Here is a 20888-nt window from a genome sequence, read left to right as displayed (position 1 = left end):
GTAGGATAAAATTCATATTTAGAAGGTTTTTAAAACCTGAAAAATCACACGTATAGATCATGTGGTTCATATGTGCGACGTTGGTAAAAAATTATGTATTACCATTAGCAGTATGTGCACAAATTATATTAAATTAATTAAATAGGTTCCTTATTAATTATTTCACATGTCATAGATCTTTATATAATTTACGAAAACACTTACAGGTATATACTTCACATACAGCCCAGGCGTTTTACTTTTCTTTCAAGTGTCTTGTTTTTCAAATCAAGAGTGAGGTTTCAATCTACAAACCTGTTAGAGCACAGTGCTTTGAGATTTGATAGTTGTTTAAGGGCTTAAAGTGAGGCTCTTAACAATTTGGATGTTAAAATTTGAAGTAAAATAGGTGTTTTTGTTTTGTTTTTGGATATATAATTTGTTTATGCTATTTTTATTAGATGTAGGCATCTAATCAAGTATATTTGATCCGCATAGGCACACCTAACCTTCGTGCTTCACTGGACTGGACTGAATTGTTACACGAGATCGCACATGGTGTTGTGTATCTACATGGAGGATCAGGTGAGTGTGTGATCCACAGTGACCTTAAACCCCGGAACATTCTTCTTGAATCACCAACTTGGGCACCGCTAAACTGTTTGTTGACAATTAAACAGGGCCTGATCAAGCAATTGTTATTTCTCCATAAGTAATAAAATATATATGTATATGCACCACAAGATTTTTTGTGGACCCAACATACCTAACACGGTTGAGTTCCATGAAGGGGACGTGCAGCTCCGGAGTATATGCGTGGAGGGGAGATGACGCTGAAGTGCGATGTCTATAGCTTTGGAGTAATTCTTCTAGAGACGCTTAGCGGGAACATGAACGGTAGCTTGCAAAGGCTCCTTTCTCAAGTTAGTCCAAGTAAATTATAAATTCATTGTTTCTTTGCAGGAGCATAGATGGTTCATATTAACATTTGTGTTGGAAGACTTACATTTATTTTATTTCTTGAGATGTACATACTCTGATAAAACTCGACAACTCTCTTTTTTTGGTAGGCTTGGGAACTATGGCAGTAAAACGGGATCATGGAACTTCTCAACACGGAAATTGTGCCGCTCCCTAAGTCCGAGCCTGAGATATTTTCCAAGCTAAAACGTTGTATCCAGATCGGACTCCTATGCATCCAAGAAATGCCTGATGATAGGCCAGCCATGTCTGGAGTCGTGGCCATGTTTACGAGCGCAATGTCACATATCAATCAGCCGAGAAGGTCAGTGTTAGACAGTGGAATAGCCATGCCTTCGAATTCGTCCCTTGAACGTGAGACCGATTTCTTGAACCCCACTACGACTGATATGACGTTGCCATCGGGTCAATCTAGCTTTTGTTGCCTAGCTACCGACTAGTTTCTTTAACCTTGTAGGTAGGAATTCTGTACACACAACCTTTTGGTTGTGATGCTGGTAAATTATGGAGGTTGATGTTATTGAACATCTATGGAGGTTAGACTTGAGAAATATACTGAGTTTTTGTGTTTTTGAATTTAATATCGAGTTGTTGAAAGGGTAGATATTTATACTCGGGTGGGCTGTTGATGCTTATTAATGTGGTATTCACCAACATACAAATATAAGTGGTGTCATTCTTTGAAGTGTCGCGGGAGTTCATAAGAGATTATAATTCTTTTTTTTCATCAAGATTTTTCTTGCAGGATGGTAGTTTAGAACCGAAGTAGTCATGTTAGTCAAATGGGCTATTCCGTGCAACCCAAGAGAGCATGGGGGTTTGATTGTTGAAGATTTAATTACAAAAAACCATTTTCTTCTGAGCAAATGGCTATTTTTAGTCTGAGACAGAGGGCCAACGGCAACGTGCTATGCTCACGGCACGTCCATGATGGATGCAGGAAAAAGAAGACTTTGACACCCCAAAGATTTAAATATAATTTTAATTTTCTATATGAGTGTGTTTATAAGGATCTGGGATACTTAATATATGCTTTTGGGCCTTCTCTAACAAAAATAATGACGTGCAGAGTGCCAAGAAATAAAACACCGCCGCCATAAATTGAAAGAAAAGAAAAAAAATACCAAAGTCTCGTGGAAGGCAGGGGATTCACAAATTTGTCTGGTCTCGTGAAGGTTTCCCCCCTATCATTTTAGTTTTGCTCGTTCCAGGTAAATGATGGAGACAATAGGTTGTTTTGGAAAGGTACTAGGCGAACAACCGCCGCTGAAAGTTCGATTCCTACTCGTTTTTAACGCCGCTCGACATAGCCAGATTTCTGTTCATGAGGCCTCGGGCGAGCTCCGAGCTAATATCGAGTTTGAGCCACCTGTTTGATGACTTGATGGCCTAAAGTTAGTGAGCGAAACACTTTATGGGTTAATTCAGCGGCTGTTCAGCTTATTGTTGGAAAGAAATTTAGACAAGATACAACAGTCTACCATATGTTTTTTTTTTTGAAAAACCCTCATTAGTCTAGCACATTTTCAGCCACTTCGATGTACAGCACGCTTCCTACTAACAGGCAGGAGTATTCAGAATCCTCTGTTTCTACCGGTCCACTGAGCATTCAAACAGTCATCAAACATCCTGCAAAAAAAAAACAGTCATCAAACAACATGTGTTTAGGGTTGCATATCACGGGCAAGATTAATAATTCAGTCCCTCAAAAAAAAGATTAATAATTCAGACTTCATAAAGTCTCAGTCGACTAAAAACGTCGACGAAGTCTCAATCGATGTTATATTTGTAAAATCTTACATTGAGATCTGTGTAATTTATTTTCTTCAGTTTTTTCGTTTTCTTTTTTGCATGTTATGTCACTTGACTGAGACTTGATTAAATCTCAGTCGATTAAGACCTAGGCGCACTCTTAATAATTTACGAAAGGAAAAGAGAACAAGTGTTCACTGATGATACAATACCATCCTAATTTGACATATGCACGCTTACATGCCCATGAACAAACTCGTATGCTCGCGACGGCCTGCGCCGCCCTCAGCAGCACCCTGCTCGCGTGCCTCAGGCTCATCGCTTTGAGGAAAATATCAAGGAAATGGATTGCCGCTTCTGAACCACGGTGGTGATGGGGGTCAGCTGCCACAGGTGTGGGGTTTATATGGGGGCGAAGGGCGGCACATACCGTGGACCGTGGTGACTAGTGCCGTGTAGTACGATTGGGCTTCAAAACCATCAGATTACTGAGCCTGATGAATCGATTGGTTCTTCGTCGCATCGTCGACATGCCGGTGTTTTTCTCTTCCGGCGTGCGGTATTGGCCGTCCATGAGGCAGCGTTCCGTGTACTGGGTTCACAGTAACCGGTGGCCGGCGGTCGGTCACTTCTCACGTGTGGACGAAACTGAAACGGTCGTGCGTGCACACAGCTTGCTGGAGAGAGAGTGCGACGTATGGTTTTTGTTTCTCGCTTGTGGAGCACACAGGTAACGGGAATCTAATGTGCTACATGGATTTCGTCTTCTCTTCAGCTTAACCAGTACTCCATCCACCTGTACTCTCTTCGATTCATATCAATTGTTGCCAATTGAGTATCAGCGACAATTAATATGGATTAGAGTGAGTACTTTTTTCCGTCCGGTGATCAGGTTTGCAAAATTCGGACGACCGTTTTCTATAGCATGGATGAACCCTACGAACATTTCCAAAAGAAAGAAAAAAGTATGAACCATATGAAGGCATCTGTAAATTCAGAGCGACCGTATGTACTGAAATCCTCCCGGATAGATCTATGTACTACTGCATGATGAAGTAATGGCCATCATTACAAAAAGAAAGAAATTGTTGTCCATATGTCGCGTCACCGGAGGCAACCAACATGACAATATGAACAGGTTGTCGTCTGCGTGTCTCATCAAGTAAAAAATTGAATGTTTGGATTAAGGGGTGAATGTTATAATAATCCAAACATATGCTAATTATGAGTAGGCTTCATGCATGGTGTACATGCCGTGGTTGGCTTGCATGCCAACACGTGAGTACTTTGCATGTGTCCGATTAGAGGTTAAGTCAGGGATCTTGCCGTATTAGTTTAGGCAAGTTGAGTGTTTGGACAGTATTCTTGGTAGTTATTAGAAGCGGCAAGTTTGCTTGTGTCCGTATAAGCTTTGGAGTCAAAAAGCATATACGAGTAGGTTTTTTTTTTTTGGAACGAAGACGCTAGAAGCGTCCGGCTTTAAATTAATAAAGCCCGAAAGGCATCCAGGTTTAACGGTTACACAGTAACAGGTTCAGCAACACACCCCTCAGGGCAGCAAAAGCAAGGTTCATCGCTACATAATCACCATGACGGATCAGCAAGAGCAATGACCTAAACTACTAAACACCGCAGGAGGTTCCAAAAGCATCATCAACTCGTCATGTTTTGTCTTGCCCTCGTCTGAATTGACTTGATATGCTCCATGGCTTCTGACATGCGCTCAGCATCGCGCTCCTTCCCCAGCGGTGTCCACATCTGCAAAAATAGGTGGCATTTGAAGATCATGTCTGCAGGGTGGTTAGGAAATTTCTTTTCAATCGTAATTTTGTTTCGCGTCGTCCAAAGTGCCCATAGTAACGCCCCTACGCAACGCCAGGCGATTCTGCTAGAGGTCCCCTTAGTGGATTTTAGAATCGATACCAATTGTGTCCCCGAAACGGGGTTCCAGTCTATGTGGAAGGCCTCCCGAACTGCACTCCACATAAACCTGGCCAGGTGGCACCGGAAGAAAACATGATTCGCGTCTTCCCCTTGCCCACAGATCACGCATGTGCCGTCGGTCGGACCGTTCCGTTTGGCTATGTTGTCCGAAGTAGGCAGCCTATTCCTGAGCATTTGCCACATAAAGATCTTGATCTTCAGGGGCAGGCCTGCCTTCCACAGACCCTTTGCTATGTCAAGCACTGGCCCTCCAGTTAGCTTGTTATATAAGGACTTCACTGTAAATTTCCCGGATGCTGTCAAACTCCACTTGACAGTGTCAGCCCCCGCCCGAAGGCGATGGCCGCCTAATTGCTGGGACAGCCCGTCCCAAGAGATGCGCTCTTCGTTTGTTAGGGCCCTCATAAAGTGGATCGCCGGCGGGTCTACTTGTAACACCTCCCCAACTAGGATGTTAGTATCTGTGGCGATCCTGAATAAGGAGGGATGGCTTTGCCAAAGGGGGGAATCGCCCAGCCAGTGATCAAGCCAAAACCTAGTGGATAGTCCGTTGTTGGTCTGGAAATTGGCCCCTAAATCGAAAGCAGGCCGCACCGCTTGAATCCCTCTCCAAAACACGGATCCGTTGGCCGAGGCTGTGAATGGGTTCCCATGCGGGAAGTACTTGGCTTTAAGCAGCTTTGCCCAGAGCCCCGACTCATCTTGGGTCAACCGCCACCACCATTTGGCTAGAAGGGCAACATTCATAAGTTTGGAATTTAGGATTCCCAATCCCCCAAATTTCTTAGGCCTACAAACCGCCGCCCACTTGACGAGGTGGTACTTCCTTTTGATGCCAGTTCCTTCCCAGAAGAACCTGGATCTAGGCGTGTCTAGCTTGGCATGTACCCCATCGGCAAGCAAAAACATCCCCATAGTGAAGAGGGGAAGGGAAGAGAGGCTCGAGTTTGTGAGAATGAGCCTTGCGGCGGAGGACATGAAGCGCCCTCGCCACGGGCTTACCCTATTGGCCACTTTCCCGTACAGGGGCTCCCATTCTAGTATCGAAAGTTTGCGGTTGGAAATTGGAAGCCCTAGGTACTTAATTGGAAAGCTCCCTAGCTTGCAATTAAGGAGGTTTGCGGTACGTAAGCTTTGCTGGTCGTCCATCCCCATGGTTATGACCTTGCTCTTTGTAAAGTTGATTTTGAGTCCGGAGAGGAGCTCGAAGGCTAGTAGCAAAAGTTTAATCGAAGCGATACTGTGATCATCTGGCTTAAACAACAACAGGGTGTCGTCTGCGTATTGTAAGTGAGTCACTCCACCCGGGATGAGGTGTGAGACTAACCCCTTGATGTGACCGGCCTCCCTGGCCTTGGTCAACATGGCTGCCATTGCATCTGCCACAAAATTAAAGACAAGTGGGGATATGGGATCGCCCTGTCTAAGCCCTTTCCTGTTACGAAAATATTTCCCCATCTCGCCATTAACAATGACCGAGGTGTTGCCACTCGAGATCAGGCTCATGATCCGGTGAACAAACCCTGCCTCAAAACCCTTTTTGAGGAAGACCTCGCGAATAAACTCCCAATTTACGCGGTCATAAGCTTTTTCGAAATCTAACTTAATGATGACACCCTGCTCCTGTGTTCGTTTTAACTCGTGGACAATCTCCGTAAGAGCAATGGGCCCTTCCAGGATGTTCCTACCCTTCAGGAAAGCAGTTTGGCTCGAACTAATGACTTGTTGGGCGACCGTCGCTAGCCTAGAAGCATAAGCTTTGGCGCACAATTTAAAAGGAACATTGATGAGCGTAATCGGCCGAAACTGTGTAATAGCTTCTGCCCCTTTGACCTTGGGGATTAGGCAGATGGCCCCGTAATTCAGACGAGACAGGTCAACCGTACCTAGGGCGAAGCCGTTTATGATCGCTTGGAATAAGTCCCTAAGCAGCGGCCAGAAGCGCTTGAAAAACTCCACCGGCCAGCCATCAGGCCCTGGGGCCGTGTCGTTCTTCATACCCGCAAGCGCGCAATCAATCTCCTGGGCCGAAAAGGACACCATAAGGGCGTCGTTTTCCTGCTGCGAGACTCGTTCGTGCATGCCCCAAAAGTCTGCCCTAAGACTTAGGTTTTTCACCTCAGCTGTTCCCAACAGCTCAACGAAGAAGCTATAGATGTACTTCGCTATATCGTTCTGAGATATCAGCGTCCCACGTTCTGATTGGAGCCTAAGGATAGTGCTCTTCCGTTTGCGACCATTAGCGTAAGCGTGAAAGTATCCTGTGTTTGCATCGCCTTTCACTACCCACTTGACACCACCCCTACGGCGCCAGTATTCCTCCTCCGCCCTGAGAATCGCCAGGACCTGATGTTCAAGAGAGTATCTAAGCTCCCATTCGTCACCAGAGAAGGTTCTAATATCGGCCTGCGAGTCGAGGAGGGCTATATCTGCCGTAATGCGCTCCCTCTCCCTTTTGGACTCGCTACCATGGTTAGCTCCCCAGCCCCTAAGGAAAGCACGCAAAGCCGCAGCCGCTGAGGACCAGAACTCAACTGGTCCTCGTTGACGCCCCAACTGGTTGCCGATCTGGGACCAGCGATTTGTGACTAGCTGGCTGAATCCCTCATGTTCGAACCAAGCTGTCTCAAAGAAGAATCTATGGCTACGGCGCACGTTGTCCTCCCCTGAGGACAAAATCAGCGGGACGTGATCGGATCCTATGCGCGTTTCCGCCACTAAAGTACAGAGAGGAAACAGCGCCTCCCAGTCACTAGTGCAAAAGACACGGTCCAGGACACATCTGATTGGCTCATGTTGCTTGTTAGTCCAAGTGTATCTGGCCCCAGTACGCGCGATCTCCCGAAGGGCAGCGTACGCAATGGCATTATTGAACATGGACACCCTAGCCCAGTCAATATTGTTGTTGCTTTTGTCCGCCCCCGAGCGGATCAAGTTGAAATCACCTCCTACCACCACTGGTAGGTTGGACGATTGTTTGGCCCCCACCATAGCTGTGATTTCTTCTAAGAAAATAGCGGACCTCGCGTGATCCGCCGGCCCATAAACACTCGCGATCACCCAAGATGCTTGGGAGACCCGGTGACGGATAGTGGCAGCTATATAGAACGTGCCGCCCTCCCACAATATAACCTCACACACATCCTTGTTGCAACCCATCAGTTGACCCCCAGAGAGGCCGACAGACGGAATCCAGAACCAATCAAAACGCTGGAGCGGATCATACGCCAAAAGGTCTCTAAAGGAGAAATCGGCTTTAATAGTCTCCTGGAGCGCCACAAAATCAATGAGTTCTTTGGACATGTACTCGCGGAGCTGCGTGCGACGCCCCACGTGCCCGCATCCGCGGATATTCCAGAAGAAATAACGCATTAGATAATCCTGTTACGCAAGCGGACTCCACGGGAGGAGACCGCCTTGGCCACACGCTTCCTAGCCGGCTTTCGACTGGAAGAAGGCAAGACCGAGGCCGCCTCGGCCTCAGCTCCCTCCATGGGCATGTCGACAACATCAGCCCCTACTGATGCTGCGTCCGTGGCTTCGACCGCCTGAGCAGCCGCACACCTGGCAGCTGCTTCCGCAAGGGCAGCCTGGGCCTCTTCACGCGCACGCAATAAAGAAATCAAATCCAGAGACGAGGAGTCTAGCGCTACACCACTATCATGCAGAATCTCGGCGAGATGCTCATCAGAGAAAGCATTCAAAATCTTAAAGGAGGGGAGGAGGTTACCTGCGTGTCCATGTTCTTGTCAGCAGCACGAAGCTTTGCACTTTCCAGAGAGGTCATGTCTCCGAGCTTGGCCTTGGCGCGAGCGCTAGGAGCCCGAGATGACACCGGAGTTGCCCTGGTACGCTTGGCCTTGACTGCCGGCCCTGACGCCACCAGAGCCGCGCCCAAATCGCCTCCCAGCGCCGAAACCGACCCCGCAACCTCCGAGACCACCGTCTTGCTCCCCGCCTTCCTCCCCGCAGTCTTCTTGGCCTGTCGGCCAGAGCCACTCGACAGGCGCCTGTCAGAGGCCGGAGTTGGGTCCGAGTCCATGAGGACGCATTCCAGCCCCGAGCCCTCCTCCCCCCCTCGGGGTGGGGAGCCCGGCATGGCCCCGTACCCCTTTGCCACCAGAGGGAGAGGCGCACATGGAGCTGTCAGGCTGGAGCCCAGGACCTCGAAAGACGGATCCAGAGAGCGGGCGAGAGGGGGAAGGCTGACAGCCGTGTCTTGAGTCGCGATCACACCCAGTTTTTCCCATGTCTCGGTGTCGATAGAAGTGTCTTGGATGCTGTCTTCGGGGTCGTCCGCCGTCTCGCCCATCACCACATCTTGGCCCCCCACCTTCGCGCCGGAACCGGCTGCCTCCTTCTGAGACACCCCCGTCCCAGGTATGGGCGCCCCAATGGCAGCTGCCTTGGGGGCTTTGCCCGCGGAAGGCCCTTGCTTGCTAGGGTCGCCCTTTCCCTGCTGGCTGTCTGGCGGGGGAGCAGATGGGCCCGCCCCCGAGGCTCCACCGCCCTCACCCAACCTTCTGGGCCTCCGTTCTAGCTCCACCTTGATCTGATATCCTTCGTGATTAAACCAGACCTCCACCGTGCCATTCAGCTTTGCCGGCGACTTGCAAGCCAATTTCATCCTCACCGGACCCAACTTAATGAGGGAAAGTTCATCAACCAGAATAGGTCGGCCCAGCATCTTAAAGGCCTCCTTGATGCGCTCAATCTTGCGATGCTTCTTAGGAATCCCATGGAGCCGCACCCAAGCTTCTGGCATCACCATTGGTGGAAGCACCTCATGGACCACATCCCGCACCCTAGCAGTGATGTCGTTAATGGAGAGGAAGAGTTTGCCACTGGTCCGGGCCATGTGAAGAAGGTCCGCGGAGGGAAACACCACCATGAAATCGTCTTCGCCTACTTGCGTGACTTGCCAGTCCCAGTCCCCCGTGACCATGTGTTTGAGCTCCTGATTGAGAACCCGCAGGTTGAGGCTGCCTGGCTCCGCGGAAAGGATTGCCGCGTTTCCAACCGAGGGGAGCCGAGGGCCCTCCAGCTCTTCCTCCTCTTCAAACTGCAAGCAGAAAAAGCCCTCCGCTGAAATTGCACTGCCCATAATCTGTAGGCTAGGCTGCCGACCCCTCGTCGGGCAATGAGTGGAAGCATGTCCCTCCTCCTTGCAGAGCACACACAAAGGCTGGAATTTGCATTTGGACTGGAAATGACCAAGCCTCCCACACTTGAAACATTCCACTTCCATAACCTCCGACCCGTCCTCCACCGGAATGGGCTCGCCCACGGTGCCCTTCGCGCCCGGGGGGAGGGACACAGCCAAGGGATCGGACGACGCCCGGGCCTTCTTGGCCAGCGGATCTCCGTGGCCACCACCATATCTGGGGAGATCTGCGGGCTTGCGTTCCAGCTCCCGACGCCGAGCCATCTCCTTCTTCTTCTTCCTTCTTTCCTGCTGCTGGATCCACCATGGGGGAGGGGGACCCCACTCCCCCTCGTGCCCCTCCGGCTCATAGCTCCTCTCAGATCTGCCACCATTCCTAGCTCGTTGCTCCTTCTTCGCCTTTTCCCGCAGCTCGCGCTCCCGGCGCCGCTCCCCATCTGAGATCGGGGGCTCCATAGGCCTCTTCTCCGCGCGCCGCCCGTTCATCACCACCGCTGCAAAAGAAATGGAGAGAGGGGGGTGGGGAAATGAGTTGGATGGATCTGGCACGGCGAGCCCAGCGCCGCACCTCCGATCTAGATGCAGGAAACCCTAGCGAGGGGTCAAGGCAGCCGCGGCGCACCCATAAATAGGAGCCGGGGATGGGCCAAGGCCGAGGCAGGCCCGCCATGGGCTGGACGGAACCCACCGGCCCACTGATCGCCAGGCCTCCCTTCCCCCGGGACTCGCTGTCTCCTCCAGAGCGCGGCCCTTCACCGCCTGCCGAACCTGATTCCTGGGCCGGCCCGCGACCTCGCTGGCCCACCTCGGCCCCGGGCCCGACGCTGCCAACCCTAGCCCTCGGAGACGCCGCGCCACCCTCCTCAGCCTGCGGCGCCGCCGCCTCCTCCTCCGCCGCCCGTCCGGCCCCCGCCGACGACGTAAGGCACGGCCAACTTGTGACGCCCCCGATTCAATCGTACACTAATCATGCACGCAAATGTGTACGATCAAGATCAGGGACTCACGGGAAGATATCACAACACAACTCTACAAATAAAAATAAGTCATACAAGCATCATAATACAAGCCAGGGGCCTCGAGGGCTCGAATACAAGTGCTCGATCATAGACGAGTCAGCGGAAGCAACAATATCTGAGTACAGACATAAGTTAAACAAGTTGCCATAAGATGGCTAGCACAAACTGGGATACAGATCGAAAGAGGCGCAGGCCTCCTGCCTGGGATCCTCCTAACTACTCCAGGTCGTCGTCGGCGGGCAGCACGTAGTAGTAGGCACCTCCGGTGTAGTAGGGGTCGTCGTCGACGGTGGCGTCTGGCTCCTGGACTCCAGCATCTGGTTGCGACAACCAGAAAGAAAGGAAAGGAAAAAAAAGGGGGAGAAGGCAACCGTGAGTACTCATCCAAAGTACTCGCAAGCAAGGAACTACACTACATATGCATGGGTATATGTGTAAGGAGGCCATATCAGTGGACTGAACTGCAGAATGCTAGAATAAGAGGGGGATAACTAATCCTGTCGAAGACTACGCTTCTGGTCACCTTCGTCTTGCATCAAGTATAAGAGAGTAGATTGAAGTCCTCCAAGTAGCATCTCCAAGTAACATCTCATAGCATAATCCTACCCGGCGATCCCCTCCTCATATCCCTGAGGTAGAGCGACCACCGGTTGTATCTGGCACTTGGAAGGGTGTGTTTTATTAAGTATCCGGTTCTAGTTGTCATAAGGTCAAGGTACAACTCCAAGTCGTCCTGTTGCCGAAGATCACGGCTATTCGAATAGATTAACTTCCCTGCAGGGGTGCACCACATAGCCCAACACGCTCGATCCCATTTGGCCGGACACACTTTCCTGGGTCATGCCCGGCCTCGGAAGATCAACACGTCGCAGCCCCACCTAGGCAAAACAGAGAGGCCAGCACGCCGGTCTAAACCTAAGCGCACAGGGGTCTGGGCCCATCGCCCATAGCACACCTGCACGTTGCGAGGGCGGCCGGAAGCAGAACTAGCCCCCTTAATACAAGAGCAGGCTTACGTTCCAATCCGGTGCGCGCCGCTCCGTCGCTGACGTCTGAAGTGCTTCGGCTGATACCACGACGTCGGGATACCCATAACTACTCCCACGTAGATGGTTAGTGCGTATAGGCTCGTAGCCAGACTCAGATCAAATACCAAGATCTCGTTAAGCGTGTTAAGTATCCGCGAACGCCGAACAGGGCCAGGCCCACCTGTCTCCTAGGTGGTCTCAACCTGCCCTGTCGCTCCGCCACAAAGATCCACACGGAGGGCCGTCGGGACAAAGGTCCTTTCAGCCCCCAATCCGTGAATCACTCGCGGGTACTCTTCGAGCTGACCCGACTTTAGTCACCATCTGTATAGTATGTATGTATGTATAGTATATACCCGTGATCACCTCCCGAGTGATCACGGCCCAATAGTATAGCAAGGCAGACTGACAAGAATGTAGGGCCAATGATGATAAACTAGCATCCTATACTAAGCATTTAGGATTGCAGGTAAGGTATCAACAGATGTAGCGACAATGTCAGGCTATGCATCAGAATAGGATTAACGAAAGCAGTAACATGCTACACTACTCTAATGCAAGCAGTATAGAGGAGAATAGGCGATATCTGGTGATCAAGGGGGGGGCTTGCCTGGTTGCTCTGGCAAGAGAGAGAGGTCGTCAACTCCGTAGTCGAACTGGGCAGCAGCAGCGTCGGTCTCGTAGTCTACCGGAGAGAAGAGGGGGAAGGAACAATGAATACAATGCAAACAAATGCATATCGATGCATGACATGACAAGTAACAATGCTAGGTGTGCCCAATCGCGGTAGTAGGTGATACCGACGAAGGGGGGAATCATCCGGGAAAGTATTCCCGGTGTTTCGTGTTTTCGGGCAGAGGAGCCGGAGGGGGAAAGTTGCGGGTTCGATAGGTTAGGGGGGTGTGGCGGATGAACGGACTGCGTATCCGGAATCGTCTCGTCGTTCTGAGCAACTTTCATGTAGAAAGTATTTTCATCCGAATTACGGATTAAAAGATATGATTTTCTAAAGATTTAAATCATTTTCTGATTTTATTTAGTTATTTAATTCCAACATTATCCAAAACAGTGAACGATGACGTCAGCATGACATCAGAGTGATGTCAGCAGGTCAACTGGTCAGTTGACCAGTCAAACCAGACAGGTGGGTCCAGTGGGACCCACATGTCATTGTCAGGGATATTAACAGAATTCTAAAACTAACTAAATTGGGTTAATTAGTGGGTGGGGCCCGGTAGTCAGTGAGAGATTAGTGTTTAATTAATTAATTTAATTAATTAGTAATTTATCTCTTTATTTTTATTCGTTTTAAGACATGGGGCCCGCATGTCAGTGGCAGTGGCTGCCACATCAGCGTAGTTGACCCGGTCAACTTGGCCAGTTGGGGCCCCAGGCCCACATGCAGTGACCCAGGGGGTGGACCCCACGCACGCCACATCAGCCGGCCGGCGTTTAGACGCCGGCGAGTCCGTTTTCGCGGCGGCGCGGCTCGGGAGAGTGGTGGGTTTCGCCCATAGTGCACCAAACCGAGAGGGACCGGTCGCGTTCGAACGGCAAGACGACGGCGAAGTGAGTGGGGGTGGTTGTAGAGGCGGTGGTGGCCGGAGTCGAGCGCCACGAGCTCGCCGGCGGTGAGGTGGTTCGGGCGCGAAATGAAGACGGCGACACCGCGCGCTTCGGGGCTAGCGGGAAGGCCAGGGGGGAGCTGCGCGTCGCGCCGAGCACAAAGGACTCGGCCCCGTGACCATTTGGTCACCGGAAGGGCGCCGGCGACGCGTGCAGGCGGCGGCGCGGTCGGGTGCTTCGGCGGTAGCTAGCTAGGGCACCGTGAGGCGAAGAAGGAGAGGGGGAGAGGACGGAGTGGAGCTCACCGAGCGGTCAAGAAAGACCCGTGGTGGCTTAGGAGCAGCAGAGCTCGTCGGGGAGGAAGGGGATCGCCGGCGGCCGTCGAGGAAGCAGACGACTCAATCCGTGGCCTGCGGTGCTCCTCGAGCTCGATGGCGAGGCGTAGCCGAAGCAGAGGTCGTCGGCGCGTCTCGTGGACGTGCAAGCGAGGCGCGGGGTGGCCGGTGGCCGCGGTTATGGCGCAGCCATGGCGACGGCGGCGCTCGGTTACGGAGGGGAAGGAGGGGGAGATGGATCTGGAGGGGAGAGGGAGAGGCGCGGGGGCCGAGGGCGAGCGTGGGGGCGAGTGGGAGGGGAGACCGAGGAGGCGCGGCGTCGGCGTCCTTATCCCCACGCCTCGTCGCCGGCGAGGTGGGTTCGGCTGGGACGCGCCCTGTTCCGACCCGAGTCGGGGGAACAGGGGAAGGGGACGTTGTGCGGGGCTGGGCCGGCTGGGCCGGCCAGGCTGACTGCGGCCAGGGGGTTGGGTGGTGGCCGTGCGGGTGGTTTGGGCTGCCTGGTCCAGGGGGTCCCCCCCCCCTTTTGTTGTTTTTTTTTCTTTTGTAATCTCTTTCTTTTATTTATTTCCCTTTCTGTTTTAATTAGTTTTAGGGCATTTAGGCATTTTATAAAATGGTGTTTGCTTCACCATAATTGCCCATGCAATATTTGGCAACCCCCGAACATTTTCGCTTTGCCTTTTGAAAACTTAGGGTGTTTGTCACTAATTCATATTTTGAATTGCAATGATTTTGAACTACCATTTGATTAGCAACAGTAACACGGATGACATGGCATCATTAGAAGAGTTTTACTGTAGCCTAATTATCCGGGCGTTACAAATCTCCTCCACTACAAGAAATCTCGTCCCGAGATTTAGGAGGTAGAAGGAAACAGTGCGGGGTATTCATCACGCAGGCGATCCTCACGTTCCCAGGTGGCTTCATCTTCAGAATGGTGCGACCACTGGACTTTGAGGAACTTGGTCGCCTTCTGGCGGGTGCGGCGTTCAGCTTGGTCGAGAATGCGGACCGGATGCTCTTTATAGGAGAGATCCTGTTGCAATTCGAGCACTTCATGATCCACTGCCCGGATTGGGTCCTTGAAGCAGCGTCGAAGTTGTGACACGTGGAACACATCGTGAACCTGAGAAAGGTTCGATGGAAGCTCCAGTTGATATGCCACTTTTCCACGCCTTTCCAGAATAGTGAATGGGCCAATATAGCGAGGAGCTAGCTTGCCCTTGATCCCGAAGCGGTGAGCACCCTTCATTGGTGTAACTCGAAGATAGGCCTTTTCGCCAGGTTGATAGACCATGTCTTTATGATGACGGTCATAATTACTCTTTTGGCGTGACTGAGCAGTCTTGAGATTCTCGCGAATAATGCGGACTTGCTCTTCGGCATGTTGGATAATATCCGGACCAAAAAGTGGACGTTCCCCAGTTTCTGACCAGTTCAGAGGGGTTCGGCACTTTCGTCCATATAACACTTCGAAGGGGGCCATCTTCAGACTAGCTTGATAGCTATTATTATAAGAGAACTCAGCATACGGAAGAGATTCCTCCCATTTCTTGCCGAAGGAAATAACACAAGCTCGAAGCATGTCTTCGAGAACTTGGTTGACACGTTCAACTTGCCCTTGTGACTGAGGATGAAAAGCAGTGCTGAAAGACAGATGAGTGCCCATAGCTTCTTGGAAACTTGCCCAGAATCTTGAAGTGAATAAACTGCCACGGTCTGAACTGATAACCAATGGAATACCGTGAAGCGAGACAATTCTGGTCATGTAGAGGGTTGCCAGCTGACTAGCAGTGATCGTTTCCTTGACAGCCAGAAAATGTGCAACTTTAGAAAGTCGGTCAATGACGACAAGAATAGCATCATTACCCTTTTGCGATTTGGGAAATCCAGTAACGAAGTCCATCTCGACATGGTCCCATTTCCATTCAGGAATAGATATAGGTTGCAGAGTTCCAGCAGGCCTTTGATGTTCTGCTTTGATACGACGGCAAACGTCACATTCAGCAACATAACGAGCAATGTCTTGCTTCATGTTAGACCACCAGAATCTCTGACGAATGTCTTGATACATCTTCGTACTACCAGGGTGGATACATAGAGGCGTATCATGAGCTTCTTTCATAACCTCCTGAGTCATATTCAGGTTTTCCTTCTTACACGGCACCACTAGGCGGCCTTTGAAGTACAAGGCGCCATCATCAGCAATAGTGAAGGATGAGGAACTTCCTTCTTTGAGGTCTTGCTTAATCTTGTAGACTTCAGAGTCAAATCCCTGCATTGTCTTTATGGTGCCCACGAGATCGGGTTCAACAGCCAGGGTATAGAGGGAACCCTGGGAAACAACACGAAGATTCATCTTGCGGAACTCCGGAGGAGGGGGAGCGAGTGCACCCTGAGGAACAATATGGAGGTTCAGCTTTCTGAATTCTTCAACAAGTGAGGGCTGGACTTTGTGAACCTGGAGGTGGTTGCAGTAAGACTTGCGGCTCAAGGCATCAGCCATTACATTAGCCTTGCCCGGGGTATAGGAAATACCCAAATCAAAGTCTGCAACAGTCTCCATCCATCTCTGCTGACGGAGGTTCAGGTCTGGCTGAGTAAACAGATACTTCAGACTTTGGTGGTCAGTGAAGATCTCGCAACGATTACCGAGTAGGTAATGTCGCCACTGTTTTAGTGCATGAATGACCGCAGCAAGTTCGAGGTCGTGAACTGGGTAGTTCTCTTCGTGAGGGCGCAATTGACGAGAGGCATAAGCAACCACTTTGCGCTCTTGCATTAGGACACAACCTAATCCTTGACGGGAAGCGTCGCAGTAAATGACGAAGTCCTTCTTAGTATCAGGTGGAGCTAGTACTGGGGCAGAAGTCAACTTGTCTTTGAGTGCCTGGAAGCTTTCCTGACATTTGTCTGTCCATTGGAACTTGACGCCCTTATGCAATAGGTTAGTCAGAGGCCTGGCAATCTTGGAGAAGTTCTCGACGAATCGACGGCGGTAGCTGGCGAGACCGAGAAAACTTCTGACTTGCTTCACGTTCTTCGGAGGAGTCCAATCGAGAATAGCCTGAACTCGTTCAGGGTTGACGGCAATACCATCCTTAGAGATGACATGCCCGAGATAGGTTACTTCGGGAAGCCAGAATTCACATTTGGAGAACTTGGCATAAAGTTGATGCTCTCGTAGCTTTTCCAGCACGAGGCGAAGATGTTCAGCATGTTCCTCTTCGTTCTTGGAAAATACCAGAATATCATCCAGATAAACCACGACAAACTTGTCGAGGTAATCCATGAATATATAGTTCATCAGGCGAGAGAAGGTGGCTGGAGCATTGGTCAAGCCGAAAGACATGACGGTGTACTCGTATGAACCATAACGAGTCACAAATGCGGTCTTGGGGATATCCTCCTTACGAACACGGATCTGGTGGTAACCCAACCTCAAGTCGAGTTTAGAGAACACTGATGATCCAGCCAATTGATCATACAGATCATTGATCCGAGGAAGAGGATACTTATTCTGAATGGTAGCTTGATTTATAGGACGGTAGTCTTGGACCAATCGGTTTGTCCCATCTTTCTTCTTGACAAAGAGAGAAGGTGCTCCCCAAGGAGAGCAACTTGGGCGAATGAAACCACTTTGAAGAGATTTATCGATTTCCTCCTTAAGCTCAAGGAGTTCATGCGGCGGCATCTTGTAGGGTCTCTTGGCTATAGGAGTGGTGCCTGGTTTCAAGTCGATGACGAATTCGACAGCTCTAGCAGGGGGAATCCCTGGGAGTTCTTCAGGAAAGACGTCTAGGAATTCACGCACGACGGGAATGTTTTCAATGCCCTTGAGTGGTGCAACGTTCAATGCGTTTAAGGCATAAAGCCTGGCCTCGGCATTCCGAACCAGATGAGCATCATAGCTAATTATTTCATCAGAAGGGTGTAGCAGATGAACGGTCTTAGTGGCGCAAACGATAGAAGCAGTATGCGCCTTTAACCAATCCATTCCCAGAATGAGGTCAATGTTAGACGACTTCAGTATAATGGGCGAGGCACGAAACTCCAACCCTTCGATTTCCACAGGGACGTCAATGCCAACCATGGAGGTCTGACATTGTCCCGCGGGGGTTTTTACCACTACCGAAGTGTTCATCTGCTCAAATTTAACATCGTGCTTGTATGCAAATTCTTCTGACATGAATGAATGCGATGCACCTGTATCAAATAAAACGGATGCTGGTACTGAATTTACGAGGAGTGTACCCATCACAGTAGCAGGCTGGTCTTGAGCTTCATTCAGATCAATGTGGTTGGCATGAACACGGCCATAAGACTTGGCATTGTTGTTGCGGGCCTGGTTGTTTCCACGGCCAGCGGCTGGAAGGGCCAGTTGATTCTGATTCTGAATGCAATCCCTAGCACGGTGACCTGGTTGAGCACACTTGTAGCACAGGCCATTATTGGGAGTGGGAACAGGAGCTTGGGGTGGCGGAGCTGGAAGCCTTGGCAGCCTAGTTGGAGCAGTAGGCAGACGAGGTGCAGCGTAAGACTGCCTTGGGGCTGGTGCATTTGGACGGTACATGCTGTTCGGGATCCATATCTTACGCTTCTGCGAGGGCGGGCCCGAAGATGAGCCCGTGTCACGGTTGCGCCTTTGAGAGCTATGGTGTTCTTGAAGACCAGTCTCAACATTGATGGCCTTATTCACCAAGGTGGCGAAATCAGCAAAGTCGTGCACTAGAAGTGTGAGCTTGATGTCAGCTTGAAGGCCTTCACGGAACTTCTCCTGTCTGCGAGCATCAGTTGCAATGTCTTCTTCAGCATAGCGGGATAAGTCCAGAAACTCCCGCTGATAAGCTTCAACAGTCTTGTTGCCTTGGGTGAGGTTGCGAAACTCACGCTTCTTCCTGTCCATGATTCCCTGAGGAATGAAGCGGGCACGGAAGGCAGCCTGAAAGTCTGGCCAGGAGATGATTGTCCCAACTGGCAGAGTACGCCTATGGCTGTCCCACCATTGAGCTGCGGGTCCCTTCAGGAAGAAGGAAGCAAAAGTGACATAGCTGGCAGGGGCTACAACAGCAGACTCCATCTCATAGGTGATGTCACGGAGCCAGTCATCAGCATCCAGCGGCTGGGTTGAGCTGCGGTACACACTTGGGTTGAGGCGTATGAAATCCTGCAGAGTTGTTGTGTTTGGATGCTGGTTCATATTGGGGCGAGGAAACTGAGCCATCATGTTTTCCATGAACTGGCGATTCATCTCAAGCTGTTGGATCATACCAGCCATGTACTCAGGCGGTGGTGGGAAGTTGCCACCACGACCACGACCAGCTGGTCTAACCATCCTGCTAATATATAACAGGGGTAGTTCAGTATTGAGAAATTTGCATAGACAAGAGTCATTCATGATGAAACATGCATAATGAAAGGAGCACGACAGATACCACATAGATAGTCGGCATAACTTACAAAAGGGGTCGGACATAGAGTTCAGTACACAGAGTTCCGCACATAGACTAAGTCATCATAGGCGGCACGCAGGCTCGCGAGTGCATCCAAGACTAATGAGCAAGACTACATCAGTCCCAGGAGGTACTGTGAAGGTAGCTGTAACCTGACAGCTGGTAGTGAGGCAACGGATAGTCCTCCACGTCAGTGGCCTAGGGGCCGCGGATACTCTGGTGTAGAACCCGACGCTCAGGTGGCAGAAGAGGACCAAGTGCGGGAGGGTAGCCTCCCACCTCTGGCCATCCGACACCGTGGGGCATCACGGTCCTGGCTGGGTAGATCGCAGAACGCGGCAGCTGTCCAGACCGGACAAAGGGGTGCAACCGCGTCAGAGCCCTGTAAAGGTGCTGACGAGTGGTGTACAACTCGTGGCGAAGAGCTCTGTTAGCTCGATCCAGCCCATCAGCATGCAGAACCAGGCGCTGATGGTGGAAAGGCTCACGGGTGACGGTGGAGTAGGCGGCAGTGTAGTATCCCTCCGCACCAACGTCAGATGCGATAGGAATGTGCCTGAAAGGGGAAGTGTCCAATGCCTGATACTCTCCACGAAGACGTGTCAGAGCAGCATGAGCCGCATCGTGGACTGCCATCTCGATGGTCACTCCAACACCATGAGCGGTGTGCAGCACGGTAGTGGACTCATACTCCCGAGAGTAGAGGTGGACGATGGCACGGTACTGCTCCTGGTTAAAGTCCTGGTACTCCTCGTAGACGGTGTACTCAGGGTGCCAGCGATAACCCAGATAGGTCATCATATCAGCTAGCACAGCAGGTGATCCTGAGGCACCAATGGCCGCAGTGTGGCGCACGACCTGCCTCGCGGGTTCCATCTGAAAACAAAGATGTTTCAATGGAGTCAAATGACAACATGGGCACTATTCAAAATGCTATCCTACAGAATAACTATGGCTTATCCAACTTTGGGGTGAACGTGGTAACGGGATCCTAATGTCAGAGTTAGTAAATTCGTTTAACCCGAGTAGAAAAGAGTTCAGAGTCCCAGAGTAAAGGTCGAGGAGTAAAAGATCCTAGTACCACCCGATGGCGACGTGGGCCCGTAAGGCACACAGCCAAGTTAGTAAAAGTTTTTGTAATGTCTAGACTCGACTTCGGCCAAGAAGTGTGGGAGGGGGATTCCTACAGGCAGTCGGCTCTGATACCAACTTGTGACGCCCCCGATTCAATCGTACACTAATCATGCACGCAAATGTGTACGATCAAGATCAGGGACTCACGGGAAGATATCACAACACAACTCTACAAATAAAATAAGTCATACAAGCATCATAATACAAGCCAGGGGCCTCGAGGGCTCGAATACAAGTGCTCGATCATAGACGAGTCAGCGGAAGCAACAATATCTGAGTACAGACATAAGTTAAACAAGTTGGCCTTAAGAAGGCTAGCACAAACTGGGATACAGATCGAAAGAGACGCAGGCCTCCTGCCTGGGATCCTCCTAAACTACTCCTGGTCGTCGTCAGCGGGCTGCACGTAGCAGTAGACACCTCCGGGGTAGTAGTCGTCGTCGACGGTGGCGTCTGGCTCCTGGACTCCAGCCTCTGGTTGCGACAACCAGAAAGAAAGGAAAGGGGAAAAAAGGGGGGAGAAAGCAACC

General features: G+C 50.8%; 1 pseudogene; it reads left to right on the top strand.

Annotated features, from left to right (window-relative positions):
• The window catches only part of LOC123191991 (putative serine/threonine-protein kinase receptor), a 12232-nt pseudogene extending 10832 nt beyond the window's left edge, over window positions 1-1400 (top strand).
• Window positions 1401-20888: the final 19488 nt, after the last annotated feature.

This window comes from Triticum aestivum, chromosome 2A (assembly GCF_018294505.1).
Source record: "Triticum aestivum cultivar Chinese Spring chromosome 2A, IWGSC CS RefSeq v2.1, whole genome shotgun sequence".
NCBI lineage: Eukaryota > Viridiplantae > Streptophyta > Magnoliopsida > Poales > Poaceae > Triticum > Triticum aestivum.
Note: the sequence above shows the minus strand (reverse complement) of the source record. Positions and strands in the feature narration are given on the sequence as shown.